This window comes from Zalophus californianus, chromosome X (genome assembly GCF_009762305.2).
Source record: "Zalophus californianus isolate mZalCal1 chromosome X, mZalCal1.pri.v2, whole genome shotgun sequence".
Lineage (NCBI taxonomy): Eukaryota > Metazoa > Chordata > Mammalia > Carnivora > Otariidae > Zalophus > Zalophus californianus.
In genome coordinates, this window is record NC_045612.1 from 20,991,165 (window position 1) to 21,010,153 (window position 18,989).

At 52.1% G+C, this 18,989-nt stretch overlaps 1 protein-coding gene and 1 pseudogene across 4 annotated transcripts in view; one reads left to right on the forward strand and one right to left on the reverse strand.

Moving 5' to 3' along the window:
• Window positions 1-406: 406 nt before the first annotated feature.
• ELF4 (E74 like ETS transcription factor 4) overlaps window positions 407-18,989 on the forward strand; it is a 39,464-nt gene continuing 20,881 nt past the window's right edge. For 3 of the 4 annotated variants that reach the window (XM_027607866.2, XM_027607869.2, XM_027607870.2), the window contains exon 1: window positions 870-958. The gene's annotated coding sequence lies outside the window, so the exon portion shown is untranslated. Of the gene's footprint in view, window positions 654-869; window positions 959-18,989 lie in introns of those variants that run through there. The other variant, XM_027607867.2, reaches the window with a different exon arrangement.
• On the reverse strand, window positions 14,375-14,851 carry LOC113930613 (annotated as a pseudogene).

Here is an 18,989-nt window from a genome sequence, read left to right on the forward strand (position 1 = left end):
CACAGGGAGCCGAGAGCCCTGGCCCGCCGCGTGCTAGCAGACTGAGGGGCGAGGGCCAAGAAAGGGGTGCGCGACGTGGGCTCTGCAGGGGCCCTGCTCTCGCGGTCCCCGGGGGCGAGCGAGCCGTGAGGGGAAGGAGAGGCCGCGCGGGCCCCTGGCACGGCTCCCCCTGCCGTGCTGGCGACCGCGGCGGGCCGGGGGTGGAGGGGCGCTGTTTCCACCAAGACGCCTCGTCCCTCCCTCGATCCCTCACCCACCCCGCCCGCCCGCCCCGCGGTCCCTCCCGTCGGTCCCTCCCTCCGGCTCTTCCCTCCCTCCCGCCCTGCCTCCTTCGCGCCCGCCCCAGCCGCCGCCTGAGGGGACGTGTGTGTCTCTAGTGCAATTTCCCCTTTCGCTCGGGTGTCTCAGTGCAGGTCTCCGCCGGCTCGCGCCCCCTCCCCGGGCGCCCCCGCCGCCCCCTCCCTCGGCGTGGCCCTCCCCGGCGGCCACCCAGGTCCCCCCCGCACTCCACCCCGCCCCCCGGAGTCGTTTTATCAGGGGCGCCGCCGTCTCACCTGGTATTTGCATCTCGCCCTCCAACTTGCCATTGGCGGCGCGACGTGTGGGAGAGCCCTGCGCCTCGCCCGCCCGGACCAGCCTGCCCCGGCGCCGAGGTGAGTCACGGACGCGGGGCCGCGGGGGCAGGCGGGCAGGGAGGAAAGAGGGAGGGAAGGAGGGAGGGGGACGGTGGCCCCGGCGGCCGCGGGGACCGACCGGGCGCCACGCTCAACTTCCACTTCTCCTTTCGCCGGCGCCGAGATCCCGGCGCCACTGGCCCGGCCCGGCTTCTGAGGGGAGAAGGCGGGCTGGGGGGGGGGGAGGGCGGGACGCAGCTGGGGACCCTCGCCTGGGCCCCCGGAGCGGGGAGGGGACCGCAGCGACTGACCCCAGCCCGGCGACCGAGCCCACTCGGCCTCAGGTACGTCGATGGCGCCGGTTCTTCGAGCCTTCGGGGACCTCGAAAAGTTTGCCTGAGGGCGGGATCGGGGACGCTGGGGCCCCGGCGTGTCGGGGTTGGGGGCCCAGGGAATGGTGGGAGAGCCGCGGCGTGTTGAGTCCCGCCCTTGCCTCGCCCCACCGCGTGTGTGTTGGGGAACCCGGGCTTCTGAGCTGGGGTTAGAAACGGAATCGAATTCCCAAGCCAGGGTGGGAGGCCAGTTTTCCCGCGCCCCGGGCCGCGGGGGTTCCGTGACAGGGCCGATCGTGGCAGAAGGCCCCCAAAAGCGCGGTGCTCGAGGGCGGGAGGTCAGACCGTGCGGTGGCGGGGCAGCCAGATTGATCGGGCGGCCCCTAGCGCCTCTGGGGCCAGGAGCCTTAGTGTAAAGCGCACACTCACTAGTGTAAAGCACGCACGCGCGCGCACACACACACACACACACACACCCCTATGACTTGGATAATTGGATCGCCAAAAAGCCTTAGTGTAAAGCGCACACTCACTAGTGTAAAGCACGCGCGCACACACACACACACACACACACACACACACACACACCCTATGACTTGGATAATTGGATCGCCAAAATCGAGACCTCTTGGCAGGGGCCAGAGTTTCCGTGTGAGCAAGACGCCAGCCTTCCCGCTCCCGCGTTCCCGCTCTCCCGGTTTCTCCCGCCTCTCGGTTCCTTCCTCTGCTGCCGGCGAGGCGACTGAGCGGCCGCACAGCGCGGGGTGCCCTGCCGGCAGCGCCTTGCTTTGGGGAACTGCTGAGGCGGTGACCGCTTTACGAATTTCTCGTCCCTCCACCGCACCCTAACTCTGCTGCCCTCTCCTCAGGACTGTGTGTAGGGACATGGCCTTCCTGACCAGAGTCACCTCCTGACCCCTTGGTACCTCGGCTCAGCCAGGTTCTCCCTGGCTGCCCCCCCCCACCCCCGCTGTGGGATTTGATGGCAGTTTGATTCCTGCCCCTCATCCCTATGCCTGAGATAGAGGCCTGTCTGGTCCTGCAGCTTCTTCTGGTTAATGTTTGACAGTTCATTGTGGCTAATCATTTTAATTAGCTCTTAAAGTGGGGAGGAACAGTTAACCTTGGACTTCTCGATTTTGGCCTGGTGGGGCCTCAGATGGGAGGAGTGCTAGGGAGGTGGGGAGGTAGGAGCGGAAGTGAGGTCACCACCCCAGGGCCTGAGCCACCGCTGCTTGGCCCCAACAGCTGGTGGGCACGCCCATTGGGGACTCACCCCCTGCAAGCTGACCCCTGGCCGGAGTGCCAGGTTGGAGAGGGGTGAAGGGGACAGATCTAGCTCTCCCCTTGGGGGGAGATCAGACACTTTGGCACTAAATATGCCTAGGAAACACGTATGCCGGGTAAGAATGCAAATCCCTCTTCGCAGTTAGTTACACAGGGTTTTACCGGTTAGAAGGCACTTTCTTCAACCATTGATTCAGTGGACCCAGAGCAGAAACAGCCTAGCGGGGGAGCTATCTTGGGTTAAGTCAAAGACTTAACTATCTTGGAGGACTTGTTATCCTGGCCCTTGTGGGGAAGAGGCTGCCTTGCATGTGGTTGTTTCTGGGGCTGGGTTGTGTTCAAAGCCTGGGATGTTTGGGGGGGGGGGCTGTTGAGCAGGCTCCACGTTGCCACCCTCACCCAGCCTCTAGCTGTGAGCCGAAGGAGTGGCTTGTTTGCAACTATGTCTGGCATTCCTCCCACTGCTGCACTGTTTGCTCGGTGGTTACTCAGGAACTGGCGCCCACCCCTGGACAAGCTGGGGGCCTGAAACCCGCTCTCCCCCTGACTGGTGCAAAGTGGTGGTACAGTGGCTTCTGTCTTCTCTGTCCTATGTTGGGATCTAAAAATGAGGGTGTTGTGGTCTGTCATTCATAGGCCTGATTAATAGACTATCCAAAATGCCCCTGGCCTGCAAAATTCAGGGCTTTTGTCTCTCAAGAGGCCCAGCCAGGCGCAGGCTGAGGGGATTGCTTTCCCAGGGAAATCCCTGCTCCTAAGCTTGGCCTTGGGCCTTGCTGCCCCCCACCCCCACCCCCACCTTTCTCATTTTACCTTCCATCCCTAGAGCCAGACTGTCTGGGTCTAAAACCCAGCTTTGTTATTTACTAGCTATGTGATCCCAGGCAATTGTATGCCTCAGTTTCCCCATTTGTCAAATGAGCCCTACCTCATAAGGTTGCTCCAAAGATCAAATACATCAATAAACATAAGCTGTTTATTAGAATAGTATATGGCACATAGTGAGCATGAACCAACATTATGGTATTAATCTAATACAGTGCCTAAAACTCATTCCACTCAACAAACGTTTGCCAAGAGCCAGTCCCCGTAGCAGTCATCAGTGAAGTGGCAGTGAGAAAATATGGAGGTGAAGAAGATGCCACATGCCTTCCAGGATTGTGTGTAGCTTCTTTTGTAGGCCAGAGTTGGGGTGCAGGGTGTGGGAGGGAGCCAGGGAGAGCGTCTAGGTCATCTATATAAATAACCATAATTCTAAGCCAGGCTGGAATACTTGAGCTTTGTGGGGAGCCAGGCATCCCAGACTTGGAGGCTTCTCCTTGCCTGGGGACCCCAGCGGGTTTCTGGTCTGGATGCACCTTCTGAACTGCTTTGGGAATTGGATGAATGACGGGGAAAGGGAGACCTGCTTCCTTCGTGGGCTGCAAATGGCATGATTCGTTGGGTCCCAGGGCAGGACAGCATTACTTAGCGCCACCCCCCAAACACCCCTCTAGCCCTCTGGCACACCCCCACCACCTCCCGGAGGTTCCCTGCTGAGCTGGGAAGGGCTTAGGGCAGCCTTCTCTTCTCAAGCTTGGGCCTGACCCCAGCCTTGGCTTGGTTATCTCTCCAGGATTTCTAAGCTGCAAAGAGGTTTCTGGCTTCACTGCCAATTTATTCCCTTTGTGGTTCTCAGACTGAAAACTAGTTCTGCAGGGGAGAAAGGAAACTCATCCGAGGTACCCAGAATCCCATGGGCACTTTCCTAGAGGTCAGGGGCTTTTCTCATCAACACCAACCTGCCTGCAAATCTCTGGCCGCTGAGCCTCGCATGGCTGGTAATCGTGGCCTCGCCAGTAATGCCCTCTAGCTCGGGCCCCAGTGCTGGTTGCCAAGGAACTGCTGGTCGGGGTGCTCGTTGAGGGTTCTGACCTCACAGGGGCTGCTGAGTTTCAATTCAACAGCCATTTATTAACACCTACTGTGTGCCCAACCTGTGCTAGGCACTGTGGAGGAGACGAGTGAAGGAGGTGGTGGGGGAAAGATGACTAAGACACTGAAACAATCAGAGGCGAGGACAGGCAGCCAGGTCAGTGGCTGGTCAGGTGCTAATTGTGCTCCTTGGAGCAGGGGCCAGAGGCGGCCAGGGCTCTGAGGTCGGCAGCTGGAGGAGGGAGGGAAGGCTTTGTGAGGGCCGAGGCTCGAGCTAGACCTTGAAGGGAGGGGGGGTGGGGCGGCGCGGGGGAGATTTGGCTGGGCCCAAAAGGGAGAAAAGACGCCTTTCTCTGTCTTCCCTGGCCACAGACTGACCTTCGAAGCCTGGATAATTGTTTGGCAAATGCATGTCACATAAAAGACCAGGTCAGCCAGTGTGGGTGGCTCAGAGCAAACCCCCCAATCTCCACTCAAGGAGATAGAAAGTGGCCGGCCTGGACCAGGAGCTGAGGGAGCCCAGCGTGTATTGATAAGACACAAAGGATAGGCAGGCTTCCCTGCCACCCAAGCTGAGGGGATTTCATTTTGAGCTCCCCACCCCCACCAACACACACACACACACACACACACACACACACACACACACACGCGCGCGCGCGCGCGCGCGCGCGCGCCCTGGGGGAGGCGGGTGGAGAGAGGGGAAGAGAGGTAGAGGGCACCAAAGGGAAGGAAAACCAAAGCACCAGTGGTGTTCACAGCGGGCATGGGCGGTTGGATCCCACCTTTCCCCAGAGGTCTGGGATTCCTCTGAAAGCCGGCAGGTTCAGGTGGAGAACAGAGATTTTCATTTCTTCAGTGGGAACCCAAGAGTCTAGAGAGTCCCACTGTCCAGACCACCCGGGCAAGGGCAAGGGCAAGGACTAGCCATGTATTTGTTCTGCTGCTTCTGTGTCTCCCATGGCTGAGTGTGGAGGGGAACTGGGCTCTTGTTGAGTTTAACTGGAGAAAAACACCCAGACACACACATATCCTCCCCTCCCCCACATCATTTTTCCTCTCTCACTGCCCTCTTTCCCTGCCCCCTCCCCAGCACGTTGCAACACCACAGGGACACACCAGAGTGCCCTGGCTTCTTGGCTGGGGAGTCATGTCCTAAGGTGAGTTTTTTGGCCGAGACCCCAGCATTCTATAGGAGGAGAAGGAGGCTTAGGGAAAGGTGTTTCATGCAGGAGGTTCTGCAAGGGAAAGTGCTGGAACATTTCTTAAACCAAGAAGAAGAAAGAGGTTAAGCAGCTTGCCCAGGTTGAGCAAGCTTGGCCTTAGATTCCCACCTTCCTGATGGACCATTTTATTGTCCCACTGCTGGTACTCCCTGCTTCTCAGTCCATCTGCCCTTCCTGAAGCTTCCTTTCCTCTTCCAGTCTAACCTAGTATCCTTCCAGAGATGTGTTCTCACTCCAGACCTACCGCTTACTGACTGTGTGAGTATGGGCTAGTCCCTTAACCGCGCTGGGTTCCAGTGCCCACCTCACAGGGTCGCAAGGAGGATTAAATGAGAGACTGCACGTAGGGCACTCCGCATGGTGCCTGGCGCACAGTTACCGCCCCACGGGTGCTAGCTGTTGTGATGCCCGTGACTATTCTTGCTGTCACTTCCCTTCACACACCCTTGGCTTTGCCAACTCCAGGGATCAACTGCTTCTCTGACAGCATTGGCAGGGCCTGCCATACCCATTCCTGAAACTGAGAGGGAGATTTTCCTTATCTTCCTGCTAACGCTTTGTTAAGTCTGCCCCCACACAGGAGAAGGAGGGGACCCGGAAGAAGAAGTGTGTGTGGAATAGTCTTTCCGAGTGGCAGGCAGTGGTGCAGTGAAGAGCAAAACTCAAGTCCTTAATGTTTTTATTAACATTGCCATCTTTATCTTTTCGCCACTCTCATCTTGAGTATCATTTGCTGCAGGAATAAGAAGTTGGTTCCTTTGAGAGAAGGCCTCATGTTGCACCCCTGGCAAGAATTTAGCAACCATTGGTCTGTTGTTATTACCCTGCTGAGTGTAGAATTCTAGGAGCCAACTGACCAGCCACTCCCCACTTTCTCTGTCCTTTTACTAGAATTAGATGATGCGTCCATTCTGGGCCAGTGCCCAGAGGCGTTGGGTTGGAGCTGGGGCACTGCGTCTGCCCAGATGAGTTCCCCGGGGGGCGGTGCACCATCCCCATTCGAGGCCTCCCTGAAAGTACTTTGGAGGTTCCATCCGCTGTCAGATGGCTTGTGTTTGCCCAGGAAAAACTGGACCACCCATGGACCACCCCTGAGCCACTTCACTCAGTCCCTTGGTCTCCTCCCCTCAGGTTAGAACTGCTAGGCCTTGGGGGATGGGAGAGTGGGTAATTAGTCTTAACCTCCCCAAATTCCTGATGACCTGATAGCAAGGAGGTACTTAGACATAGATTTAGGAGATAATTTGTCTTTTTCCCATAATACCCCCAGAGGATAAAAGAAGCTAGTTCAGCTTTGCTGATTCTGTGAGAATCCATGCACAGAAAACACTTATCTCATTACATTAGCTGACCACGTTCTTGGTGCCACACTGATCAAAAACAAAACAAAACAAAACAAAACAAAAACCACCACAGCAGGCCCAGCCTCCTGCTCTGAAGGATCTGAACCCAATTCTAGAGCTGTAGTAATACACATGCACTTAGCCCCATAGTGGGCTATTTGCATATTGTAATATGGTTACCATTGTAATGATAATTAGCACCTCTATCATGGTACCTAATTATCCTTTCTTTCTAGTGATTAAAGAGCAATTCAAGACTGTGCGGGATTAAGAGACTCTAGCAAGTTTGATGATTATAATACGATATTGTTAGCTATATTTACTATTCTGTTTATTAGAGCTCTAGGGCTTATTTACTACTCATTGTAATAGTTTGCATTTTCTAGAGTTTTATATAATGGAATCATATACCATGTACTCTCTTTTTGTATGGCTTCTTTCATTTGACATATTTAAGATCCGTCCATGTTGTTATATGCATCCATATTTCATTCCTTTTTATTGTTAGGTAGCATTCCATTGTATGGAGATACCACACATTATTTATTCATCAGTTGATGGACATTTGGTGGCTTCCCCGCCCCCCATGTTTGGCTATTACAAACAAAGCTGCTATGAACATCTGTGTACAAATCTTTCCATAGCTATATATGTCCTTTTCTCTTGGTTAAATACCTAGGAGTGGAATAGCTGAATCATACAATAGTTGTAGGTTCAACTTTTTAAGAAACTGTCAAACTGTTTTTCCAAAGTGGTTGTACTATTTTACATTCCCGCCAGTAGTGTGTGAGTTCCAGTTACTCCGCGTCCTCACCAATACTTGGTGAGTCTTTCTAATTTTAGCCCTTGTAATTGGTGTGCAGTGGTATCTCATTGTGGTTTTAATTTGTCCTTCCCTAATGATGTACTTACTTGTCACCAATATAGCTTCTTTGGTGAGGTATCTGTTTAAATATTTTGCCTATTTTTAAATTGTTTTGTTTTTCTTGTTGAGTTTTGAGAGTTCTTTATATATTCTGGATACAAGACCTTTATCAGATGATACGTGCTTTGTAAAGGTTTTCTCTGAGTCTGTGACTTGCCTTTTCATTCTCTTAATAGTGTCTTTTGAGGAGCAGAAGATTTTAATATCAATGAAGCCCAACCAATCAATTTTTACTTTTGTGGATCATACTTTTTACTTTTATGGATCATACTTTTGGTATGGTAAAAGATCCATACTGTTAGGGATCATACTTTTGGGCTAGGTGAAGAACCTAGCCCAAGTTCACAAATATCTTGTCTTAATGTTTTCTTTTATAAGTTTTATAGTTTTAGACTTTACATTTTGGTCTTTGATCCGTTTTGAGTTAATTTTTCTACATAGCGAGAGGTGTGAATTCACATTCATTTTTTTCTTTTTACATATGGATATCCAATTATTCTAGTACCGTTGGATGGAAAAGCTATTGTCAGGCTCCTGCAGTTGTCCTTATATATGTGGGCTTATTTCTGGACTCCATATTCTGTTTTTTTTTTTTAAGATTTTATTTATTTATTTGAGAGGGAGAGTGAGCGAGAGAGAGCACATGAGCAGAAGGAGAGGGAGAAGCAAGCTCCCTACTGAGCAGGAAGGCTGATGTGGGGCTTGATCCCAGGACCCTGGGATCATGACCTGAGTAGAAGGCAGACGCTTAACCAACTGAGCTACCCAGGCGCCCCTGTTCTCTCTCTCTCTCTTTTTTTAAGATTTTTTATTTATTTATTTATTTATTTATTTATTTATTTATTTATTTGAAAGAGAGAGAGAGAGAGCGCGCGCACACACACGTGCATGAGTGTGGGGGGAGGGACAAAGGGAGAGGCGAGGGAGAAGCAGGAGAGCCCAAGGTAGGGCTCTATCTCAGGACCCTGGGATCATGACCTGAGCTGAAGGCAGACATTTAAGGGACTGAGCCACCCAGGCGCCCCTCTATATTCTGTTCTGCTGATTGATCTGTTTATCTTTCCACCAATGCCAACTTTTTGATTACTGTAACTTTATAATCATTTTTGAAAACGGGTGGTGCTAGCCCTCCAACTTTGTTCTTTTTCAAAGTTGTTTTTTGCCTATTTTAATTCTTTTGCAATTTCATATGAATTTTAGAATAAGATTGTCAGTATCATTTTCTTTTAATACTTGAATTTATCCTATTTACAGTAATTGCTATAACAGATATGTTTGGCTGTGCTTTTGTGATATTTTATAATCATGGGTGACCCTGATATAACTGTTACTTTAGCAGATGCATTATCTTTTCATTGATATTCTTCAGCTGAAGAGTTCCATAAGTTTACAAACTTATGTATTTGCAAAGTAAGACTATTTATTATTTGCCCTTCATTTATGAACCATTTTTGGTGACTGGGTCCATGATTATCTGCTCTGTACATCATTTTATAGATGCCAGTCATATCCCTTTCCAACATTTTCTGTCTAAACAACATAATACCTCTTTTTTAAAAAGCTTGTCTTCGGGGCGTCTGGGTGGCTCATTCGGTTAAGCATCTGACTTCAGCTCGGGTCATGATCTTGGGGTATTGGGATCACGCCCCACGCCGAGCTCTGTGCTCGGCAGGGAGTCTGCTTGTCTCTCTGCCTCTCCCCCCACTGGTGCTCTCCCTCTCTCTCTCTCAAATAAATAAATAAAATCTTTTAAAAAAACAAAGAGCTTTTCTTCATATAATTACCATCACACCCCATTCTTTTTTCTTTAAAGATTTATTTATTTTTTTTTCCCCCGAGAGTGAGTGAGTGAGCATGCAAGCCGGGGGTGGGGGTGTGGGAGAGGGAGAGGAATTTAGAACCCCAAGCAGGACTCCCCACTGAGCATGGAGCCAATCACGGGGCTTGATCACAAGACCCTGAGATCATGACCCTAGCCTAAATCAAGAGTCAGACTCCTAACCAACTGAGCCACCCAGGCACCCCACACACCCTGTTCTTCTGAATCATTTTAGGGTCTTAGATCTGATCCAGAATCATGATATCTTTCCAGAGAGTCCAGTGATCAGATCAGCACCTAATACTCCCAGGGTGGAAACACTGGTTTTGTACAAAGAGAGATGACCTGATTGATCATCAACCACCTTCTTGATGCAGCTTGGAATAAATGACTCTAGCTGGTATATGTTTCCCCAAACAGAGACAGGGAGCAAGAATGGTCAAGTAGTGTTTGAGGCTTGGGACCTTTGTCCCCCAACTCCATCCCTATCCCCACCCTTAGACTGTAGCCTTAAAGATCTGTCAGCACCTGGGAGGGCATGCATTCTTTGTATATTTTCATCATCTCTATCTGCAGCCTATGGAGACAGGAATGAGGTGCCTTGGTCCCACGGATTTGACTGCCTGTTGGGGAAACAAGATACACAGATGAAATAATTACAGGTCAAGCCTGTGTGGCATTAAGAGATCTTATGGTCGAATTTGGGCTACCAGCATTTAGGAAAAGGGGGCTCCATAGGTGTGCACTCTACTTGTCAGGGTATAACCAGTTCAAGGGGTCTGGGGACCTTGGTTGGGACCTTGCTGGATGGGCATTATTTGATGAACCAAAACATAGCAGCAAGGGCATGGCTGGCCTGAGAAACTCCGTGAATGAGGCTGGAATGTTCCCTCAGGGGACCATGAGGAGACCACTGGGCTTCAAGCCCAGGCTTGAGTTGGGAAATCATGGGAAACAAGGCTGAGTAGGTAGGGTGGGGTCAGACTGTGAAGGACCTTTGGAGACCAAGCAGATGAGTTTGGACTGGAAAGCTCTGCCGAGTACAGCTGGTATCGCCACAGCCATAGATCTGAATGCGTGCCCTGGGGTAGGAGCTGGCGCCGGCGCAAAGGCTGAGGGAGGAGCTAGGCAGAGGCATGGCCATGACTGGAACTTCATCTTCCTCACACCCAGTCAATGCACTTTCTCCTGCACCGGGCCTGGTTGTTAGCTTTTCCAAGGCTTTCACAGCCACTCCATACAGCTTCCTAACGGCCTACAGGCAGGGGGAGTAGGTGGTGCAGGCCAGATCGCCCCATGGTTAATGGTGTGAGGGGAGGCAGAACCACTGAGAAATACCCACCTGGCTTACCTACCTACTGGTCTGCCCCACTGTTGCCCCGGAGCCACTCTCTAGACTAAGGCAGGGTAGCTCCAGATGGCCTTTCTCAATGAAAATGTGTTAAGGATAGAGGTGACACATTAACCTAATATCACCCACTAACACATTAACACTAAATGGTTTGTGATTTTTCAGAGTGGTGGGGAAGTCATTCCTGGGGAGATGGGATGGTGGCCTGTGGAGTCCTGGCCGCTACTAGGGTCAGTCAGAAGAGCTCTGGGTAGCATGAGGTCTGTAGTAGAGAGGGGGGCAGGAGGCCCAAGGCTGTGAGAGCCATGTGACTAGGCATGCCTGTGGTTACATAGCCCATTAATGGCAAAATTGCCTTAGCAGAGGTTTTCCAAACTTTCCCACCCAAGTGCCCCAGACTATTGATTTATATCCTAGAGGTCTAGAAGGACACAGTCTCGTAAATTTCTTTGAAGTATGGCATTTTATCATAAGTGTGAATGTTGCAATCTACTGCCTAAATATATTTTCATTGATTTATCAGCAAACAGCATGGAAGCTCCTGAAAGATGCACTGGGTTGGGACTGTGGCTTTGATTCCTGCTGTGTGGCTTGGTCAGCTTTAGCAAGCAGGCCCTGTCCCTGTGAGACCGGCTTCTGGACAGGTCAGAACTTACACCTTCGGGATCTTCGCCCAAAGTGCTGGAAGGCATATCCATCACCTGCAGCGTGTTCATTTGCCTGCTGTCCCCATCCCTGTCCCCCTTCTTGGTTCAAACTTATTTGATGGAAAAATCTAAGCCCTTGTGTCCCCAGGGAAAGTCGTTGGACTTGCTCAGTGGTTAGCTCTGGCCTTATCCCAGCCTTTGATGGGTGAACAGATCCCAGGGTGGGATGGAGACAGTGTGGGGCTCATGAGACTCTGAAGTAGGCATGGATTAGCTGAGGCTGTGGCCACAGATTCCCTAGCCTTCCCTCCTCCACCATGCTCAGCCTGTGGCCCCTCATTTGGTCCCACCTTCAGCTTGGAGTATTTACAGTACTTCCAGTTAGAAAAAAGAAAACCTGCCTGTACTCTCAGAGCCTAGCATTGCCCCTGCTCATCTCTTGGTGGCTGAGAACAGAAGAGCCGTCAAGGCCTCCAGGCCAAAGTTATCCTTCTCAGTGACCCAAGCACCTCATTCCTGTCCCCATAGCCTGCAGATAGAGATGATGACAATATACAAAGAATGCCTGCCCTCCCCCAGCTTGGGCAAGGTGGATAAAGCACTATGAATATTCAGGTTTCACTCTGGCAGGCAGCAAGCCTTCATCCACACCCCCCCTGCCAGCCAGGGGTGCAAGGGGGGTTCCAGACTCGAGTGCCTGGAGTGACGAAACCACAGCAGGTACGGCCCTGGGCAGGCTGTCTGGGCTGGGCGGGGCGGGGCAGCCTGCTGGGTGAGGCCCAGATTCCCCAGGCTGATAAGACAGCCTGTAAACACCCAGCAAGGGGAGGGGGCAGAGGGCAGGCGACCAGATGGCAGGAGAAGGGGGGAACCGGAGCCCAGGGCTAGCGGCAGGAAGTGGGGCTTGATGTGGAAACATCCTGTCCTGCGGGGGCTAGACCATTGGCCATCAGCGGTCACTCCCTCCACCAAGGAGGCAAGCTCAGCACAAGGTGGGGCTGCCTGGGCACCAGGCCGAGAACCTGGTTCCCCACATCTCCAGAGAACATGATTAATGGGTCTCTATTATGGGTTATACTACGACCTAACACTCCTGGTGGGGGGGAATCGGGACCAAGCTACCTGCCCCCCCCCCCACCACCACCATGGAGAAACTCAGCAGTGGACTTGTCTGGGAGTATCTGACTCTCACAGGGAAGTCCTGGTCATCACTATCAGTGAGGAGCATCGATTGGAACGCCTAATTGTGTCCAGGACCTCCTGCAGCCGTCTGAGAAGAAGCACACATTTGATGCGCCGTTCTGTTTCATCTCATAGTGCTTTCTAATTAGAACCTTAGAGGGTCAGAGCTCGTGGGGCCTTTCGCAAGGGAGCGCCAGACTCATTCACTTAACTCTACAGACAGGGACACTGGGATCCAGAGAGGGGCACTTGGTGACGCTCATGGCAGACCTAAATTAAAGCCCCTGGTCTACAGCATTTTCCACTGCCTACTTACCCTGTTGCTTTAGGTCCCGCCACCAGCCCTCATGCTTGGCTGGTTGGTCCTGCTTCGCACACTCGCCCAACCTCAGCATTTATCCTTGCTTAGGGTTGTGGGGAGGCTGATAGGAGGGAAGTGCCTCAAAATCAGAAATCAGAAGTCTGGAGTCTGGCCTGAACTGCTCTGTCAACTTGCACGTGGCCTTGAGTGAGCTGCTGCCCCTCTCTGGGCCTCATTTTGTTTGTTTGTCTGTTTGAAGTAACAGTTTTATTAGGGGCACCTGGGTGGCTCAGTCGGTGAAGCGTCTGACTCTTGATTTCGGCTCAGGTCATGATCTCAGGGTTGTGAGACTGAGCCCCATGTCGGGCTCTGCGCTGGGCGTGGAACCTGCTTAAGGATTCTCTCTCTCCCCCTCTGCCCCTGCCCCCCTCTCAAAATAAAAAAAATAAAAATAATAATGAACAATAGTTTAATTCGATTTAGTTCATTGCCATACAATTCAATTATACATTCAAAGTACACAATTCAGTGGCTTCAGTATATTCACAGAATTGTAGTTCCATCACCACAGTCCATTATAGAATATTGTCATCACCCCATAAAGAGACTCTATACCCATTAGCAGTCACTCCCCATTTTCTGCCAACATCTGGGCCTCAGTTATGAAGAGATATTTGCTACAGATGTATTTTGGGGAGAAAAAAACCCAGCAATATTGATTAGGTAGATGGGCTAACCCAGCTTACCGGGAACTTAGGTAGGAAGAGAACCTACCTCGAGGAGAATAGGGTGGGCCTGGTGATACTGGCCATGGGCCTTCCATCTATGAGGTGCTCAGGGCTGACTTTCCATAAATATTTGAATAAACATGTGAATCAATAACCCGAGATAAGAACCCAGACTTAATTATGTGTAAGCCGAGAGCAAGTGTATATTTATGGGGCAGGGCCATGACATGGCCACTCCAGGTCTGGATCCAGGAACTTTCTGGAAACAGTAGGCCCCTTGAGGTATAGGAATAGAGTCAGCGTCCTTCATCAACAGAGCTGGAAGCCTTCTATTCCACTTCCCCTTCCTCCATAGCTGGCCACAGGAGTTCAACTTGTCACCATTTTGGTGCAGACTTGGCCCAGAAAGTTAGGATTCACTTATTAGATGGAGCTTTGGTTGGGATTGAAGCCCTGAAGGGGGTGGGTCACAGACCTGGGAAGCTTTTGTTGAAGGAGCATCACAGAGGTCCTGAGCCTTCAGAGTTGTGTGTTGTGGGCAAGCCCTGAGCTAGGGATCTGAGCAAATGGTCACCAGCATGGGACAGTGGGAAAGGCACAGACTTTGAGATCGAAGGCACACAGTCTGGGTTTGAGTTCTGCCTCCTTTTTTTTGACTAGGAAAATGACTTTATTTTTCTGGAGGTATGGGCGGATGTCTTAGTCTTAGAACTTCTGGAGTTGCTTCTTGGTGCTGGCAGCCTTGCTGACCTTAAGCACGTTGAAGAGCACAGTCTTTCAGAAGGGCTGGCACTCACCCGCTGTGACAGTGTCACCAATCTGGAGGTCCCTGAAGCAGGAGACCGGTGTACAGACCTGTTCTTAGTGGCATCTCTTGAAGCAGTTGTACTTTCGGATGTAAGGGGAGTAGTCATGGTGGATGACAGTGGTCCTCTGCATCTTCATCTTGGTCACCATGCCAGACAGAATCTGCCCTCAGATGGAGACATTATCAGTAAAGGGCCATTTCTTGTCAGCATACGTGCCCTTAGTGGCCTCCTTGGGCATCTTGTAGCCCAGACCAATGTTTTTGTAATGTTGCGGGAGTCTGTTCTTGCCAGTTTCTTGAAGCAGGACCTTCTGCTTATTTTGAAAGACGGTCAGCTGCTTTCAGTAGGCAACTTCTGTCCAAATGTCCGCCATCTCACCCGCTGCCTGAGAAAAGGTCTGCCGCCATTCTTGACGGGCCGTGTGACCTTGGTCACGTTACCTAATCTTTTCTGAGCCTTACTTCTGCTGTTTTTAAAACGGAACTATTAAAACAAGATTATTACCAAAAGAGATTTTACTGAAAACGAAGTTCAGAGAGCGTAGTAGTTGGAACTAAACCTAGGTTCAAACCCCAGCTTTGCCACTGACTAGCTACTTTGTAAGGGTGTTGTAAGAATTAAAGGAGCTAGCCTAGGTGAAGTGCCTGGCACAACACCAACCCCACAGCTCATACCCAACAAGTGTAAATCCCTGCCACCTTCCCTCTGCGCCACGCCGTCACCCTGTAATTTTTACCGTTTGGCCCCTTTCCCCAGATGCAGAGGTAACAACTTGAAGTGCTATCAGAGGGCACAAAAGAAAATCTTACCCACATTTAAACAACACCCACACCCCTCTGCTCCTCCCTCAGTGGGCCCACGGCAAGGCCATAGTGGCTGCACCCTCCATCCCAGGCCCAGCACTAGCTCAGATCGGTGCCAACCGCCGCAAGCACTTGCCCTGAGCTGGCACTGATCTCAAGTGCTTGCACCCCTCCACCCGGGCTAGATGCGCTTTCCAAACACGTGCCACCAGCTTTGAGTCGGGCTTGTAACCAAACCCTGGCCCTGGGTTTGCACTGCAGATGTAGGGAGGGCCTGGCAGAAGCCCAGGTGCACATCCAGATGTTGTCTCCAAGGCTTCCTTGGCGTCCCCCATACCAGCTGTGAAGCAGGATTTACTCCAAATTGCAGGGGTGGAGAAGCAGGCTTGTGTGGGGCCCTGTCACCAGGGCACTGGGTCCTATTTGCCCTGGTGGGGGGCTGTGGAGGGAGAGGGGGCAGGGAAAAGAGAGACTGTTCTCTTGACAGGAGGCCTGGCTGGGCAGGGCTCTCAGCCTAAGTCGCAAGAGGATGACCTCTCAGAACTGAGAGAGGTATCAAAACCATCTTCCCCTCCATTTTTTGTTGGCTTACCCAGTACCATCATGTCTAGGGGTCCCCTCAACTTCTCCTACTGCTGCTTGGACCTCATGGAACAATATAATCACAGGGGGACCAAAGAGACTGTGTCTATCCGCTACGAGGCCCCCATCCCAGGCATCAGGGATTCTAGAACCATTATCATGTACTTGTAACCTGTCCTCAGGAGGACCAGCAGCTAGGCAGAGGCCCAGGGCTTTGGGCTTCTACTGCTCCTCTGACCCATTGCCTTGGGAAGGCCTGGCAGAGCTGGTCGCATACCTGCAGGATCCCTCACGGGCACATAGTCCCAGTGCTAGGAGCTCCACCTTGCAAGGGCAGCTGGGAGGTATTTACAAGTGCAAGTCACCACACCGAATCAGGAGCAGCTATGGAATGTGATGGCTTCCTTTTCCATCACCCAGAAAATGCCGCTACCCTTGACCCACATGTACTATAATACTTTGTTCTCCATTGTTGTCTCTGCCCATTGGTGCCGGGGACAAAATTATGCAGAATTGTCAAGTGGCATTGATCTCAGTGTCACCTGCCCCTCCCAGTTAACCCTTACTGTCGGCCTGCTTTTCCCCAGGCTCTTGCTTCAGCCCCTCCGTCCATCCTAAGCCACCTGGGGCTGATCCTGTCTTTCATCCAGTCCCCGAAGGCCAGGCTTATTCTGCACCCACCCTCTCAAGGTGATATACCCACACTTCTCCTCATCCGATAACAGGAGAGTCTTTGGCCGAGACAGCCCCAGCTCCCTCCCAGCCCCCACGCCCCCCTTCCAGCCCAAGCAGGGTGGCAGTGGAGCTGTTGGGGCGTCCCCTCGCGTACACAGCTGTCTCCTCAGCCTTCCTGTGAGGGATCCTCCCCGCCCTGCACTCTCTGACCTGTGTGGGGCAGGGGCGGGGCGGGAGGGCCTGCAGGCCCTGAAGGGGAAACTGCTGAAACCCCTGGGACAGGAAGTGGCAGAGAGGGGCTGTTTCCTCTGGCAGAGCAGGGGTGCGGTGAGAGCTGGCCCTATCCCCTACTTGACTGCCTGTCTGCCGGGGGCCCTGGGAGGCTGGGGAGAGCTGAGCGCCCTTCTTGCCCTGGCTCCGCCCCCACAAAAAAAAATGGATGCTCCTGGTCCACCAGGTCGGAGGGGCGGTGGGGGGGCAGGGGGGAGGCGGGGGGGGGGTGCTGCTCTCAGAGGAAGCCATCTCTCTTTTGACGGGAGAGGACTTCAGAGAGAAGGGCAGACAGGTCAGCTAGAAGGGAAGGGTGGGGCGGGGCAGGTGAGTATGGGGTGAAGGGGGCCCACAGTGGCAGCGGAAAACCACAGCTGGGCAGGGGAGCCTTCTGTAAGTTCTTATTCTTACAGAAGATGATCAGGACTGTGTCTGCTCAAAACTGTGTGAGTTGGAAATGCAACAGATTGCTGACTCTGAATCATAGGGCCAGAAAGGGCCTTAGACCATCCAGTCCAACCCCCTCACTGTGCAGCGGAGGAAACTGAGGCCCACAAAGCAGAAGCGACTTGTTCAAGGTCACACCATGGGCAGAGCCAGGGCCGGGATTTTCTTTCTGCTGAAAGTCTGCCGAGTTTGTATTTGGTGTCCTACACCTCCTTCCTGGCGCCTCTGAGTGCTCTGTGACATTCTTCTCAGAAATGAACTTAATCTGTTCACACTGAAGGGGAATGAAGCCTTTAGCCCAGGAGCCAGTAAACTTTTCTTGCAAATAGATTGTAAATATTTTAGGCTTTGTGGCCCATATGGACTCTGTCACAGGAGCTCAACTAATAATGCAAAATCAGCCACAGACAATATGAAAACAAACGAGCATAGCCGCATTCCAATAAAACTTTATTTGTGGATACTGAAATTTGAACTTCGAATAATCTCATGTGGCATGAAATATTATTCATTTTTCCCCTAATCATTAAAAAATGTAAAAGCCATTCTTAGCTCATGGGCCATCCAAGAACAGACGGTACGCTGGGTTTGGCATGCAGGCCCTAGTTTGCCAACCCGTACTTTAGTCTAAGAAGTCAATCTAAGGTGTCAGGAGGAAGGGGAGAGAATATACTTGGTGGGGAGGAAGCAGGTAAGGCTGTGAAAAGGAGGTGACATTTGCTTCAGATCTTGACCACTGTGTGGGAATTGGAGCTGCAGAAATTGGGGAAGGGCACAGCAGGCCTAGGGCATGGTGTGAACAAAGGCACGGAGGTGGGGAAGTTGCTGCAAAAGTTAAATGTGTTCTGCTCATGTGTGGCCTCATTGTTATTTGCCAGCCCTGGGTCTTTGGCTGCTGTCTGTTCTCACCAGAGGAAAGGGTTGGCTGTATTGAGGCTGCACAGAGACAATGAGGAGGGGAAGAAGAAAGGTCGCCTGGGAGTCATAGCCACTGGCTGTGTGACCTTGGGCAAGTCATTTTTCCTCCCTCAGGAACTTGGTGTCTACAGTTGGATGATCGGACGGATAGATGCCATGATCTTTCAGGGTCCCTTTTAACTTTGATATCCTGGGACTCTTGAGTCAGGAAGAGGCTTTGAGTAGTGTGGGTGAGGGGGAAGGAGGAACCCCAGGAGTTTGCGGTGACATCAGAGCTGAAGCTGCCCTCCCTGATAGGCTGTCTTTCCACTTCCGCCCTGCACCCTCCCCTCCATGCAGGCAACACTGGACTACCCTTTGCTTTTGCTGGCCTGGGAAGTGGCCAGTGGTGGGGGGCGAGAGGGCATTTGGAAGGGGCACCCCAGCAGGCAGTGAACCCAGCCCAGCCCCTGCCGCCTGGGGGACTCCCAGATCTGAGCAAGAAGCCTCCACATCAGTTTCTAGGACACGGGCTGGCAGGGGCCTTGACGAAGAACACTGTCCCTTCAATAAAAGTTATCTGACTTAATATCCTGTTGGTGCCGAGTCACAGATTACCGCAGCCTCTAAAAAACGCACTAATGAATTTAATTAGTCTCTGGTCAGTGTTTCTATTACCCTCCCTCCCCCCACCAATGGAAGCAAGCAGGCCTTCCTGGGGGCAGGGGTGGGTGTGTGCTATTTGAGGCCACCTTTCATTCATCACATGCCACTTTCTGCCACAGCCTTGTATCTGGGTTGCCAGCCTCACGGGCCCCTTTGGCCACTGAAGGCCTG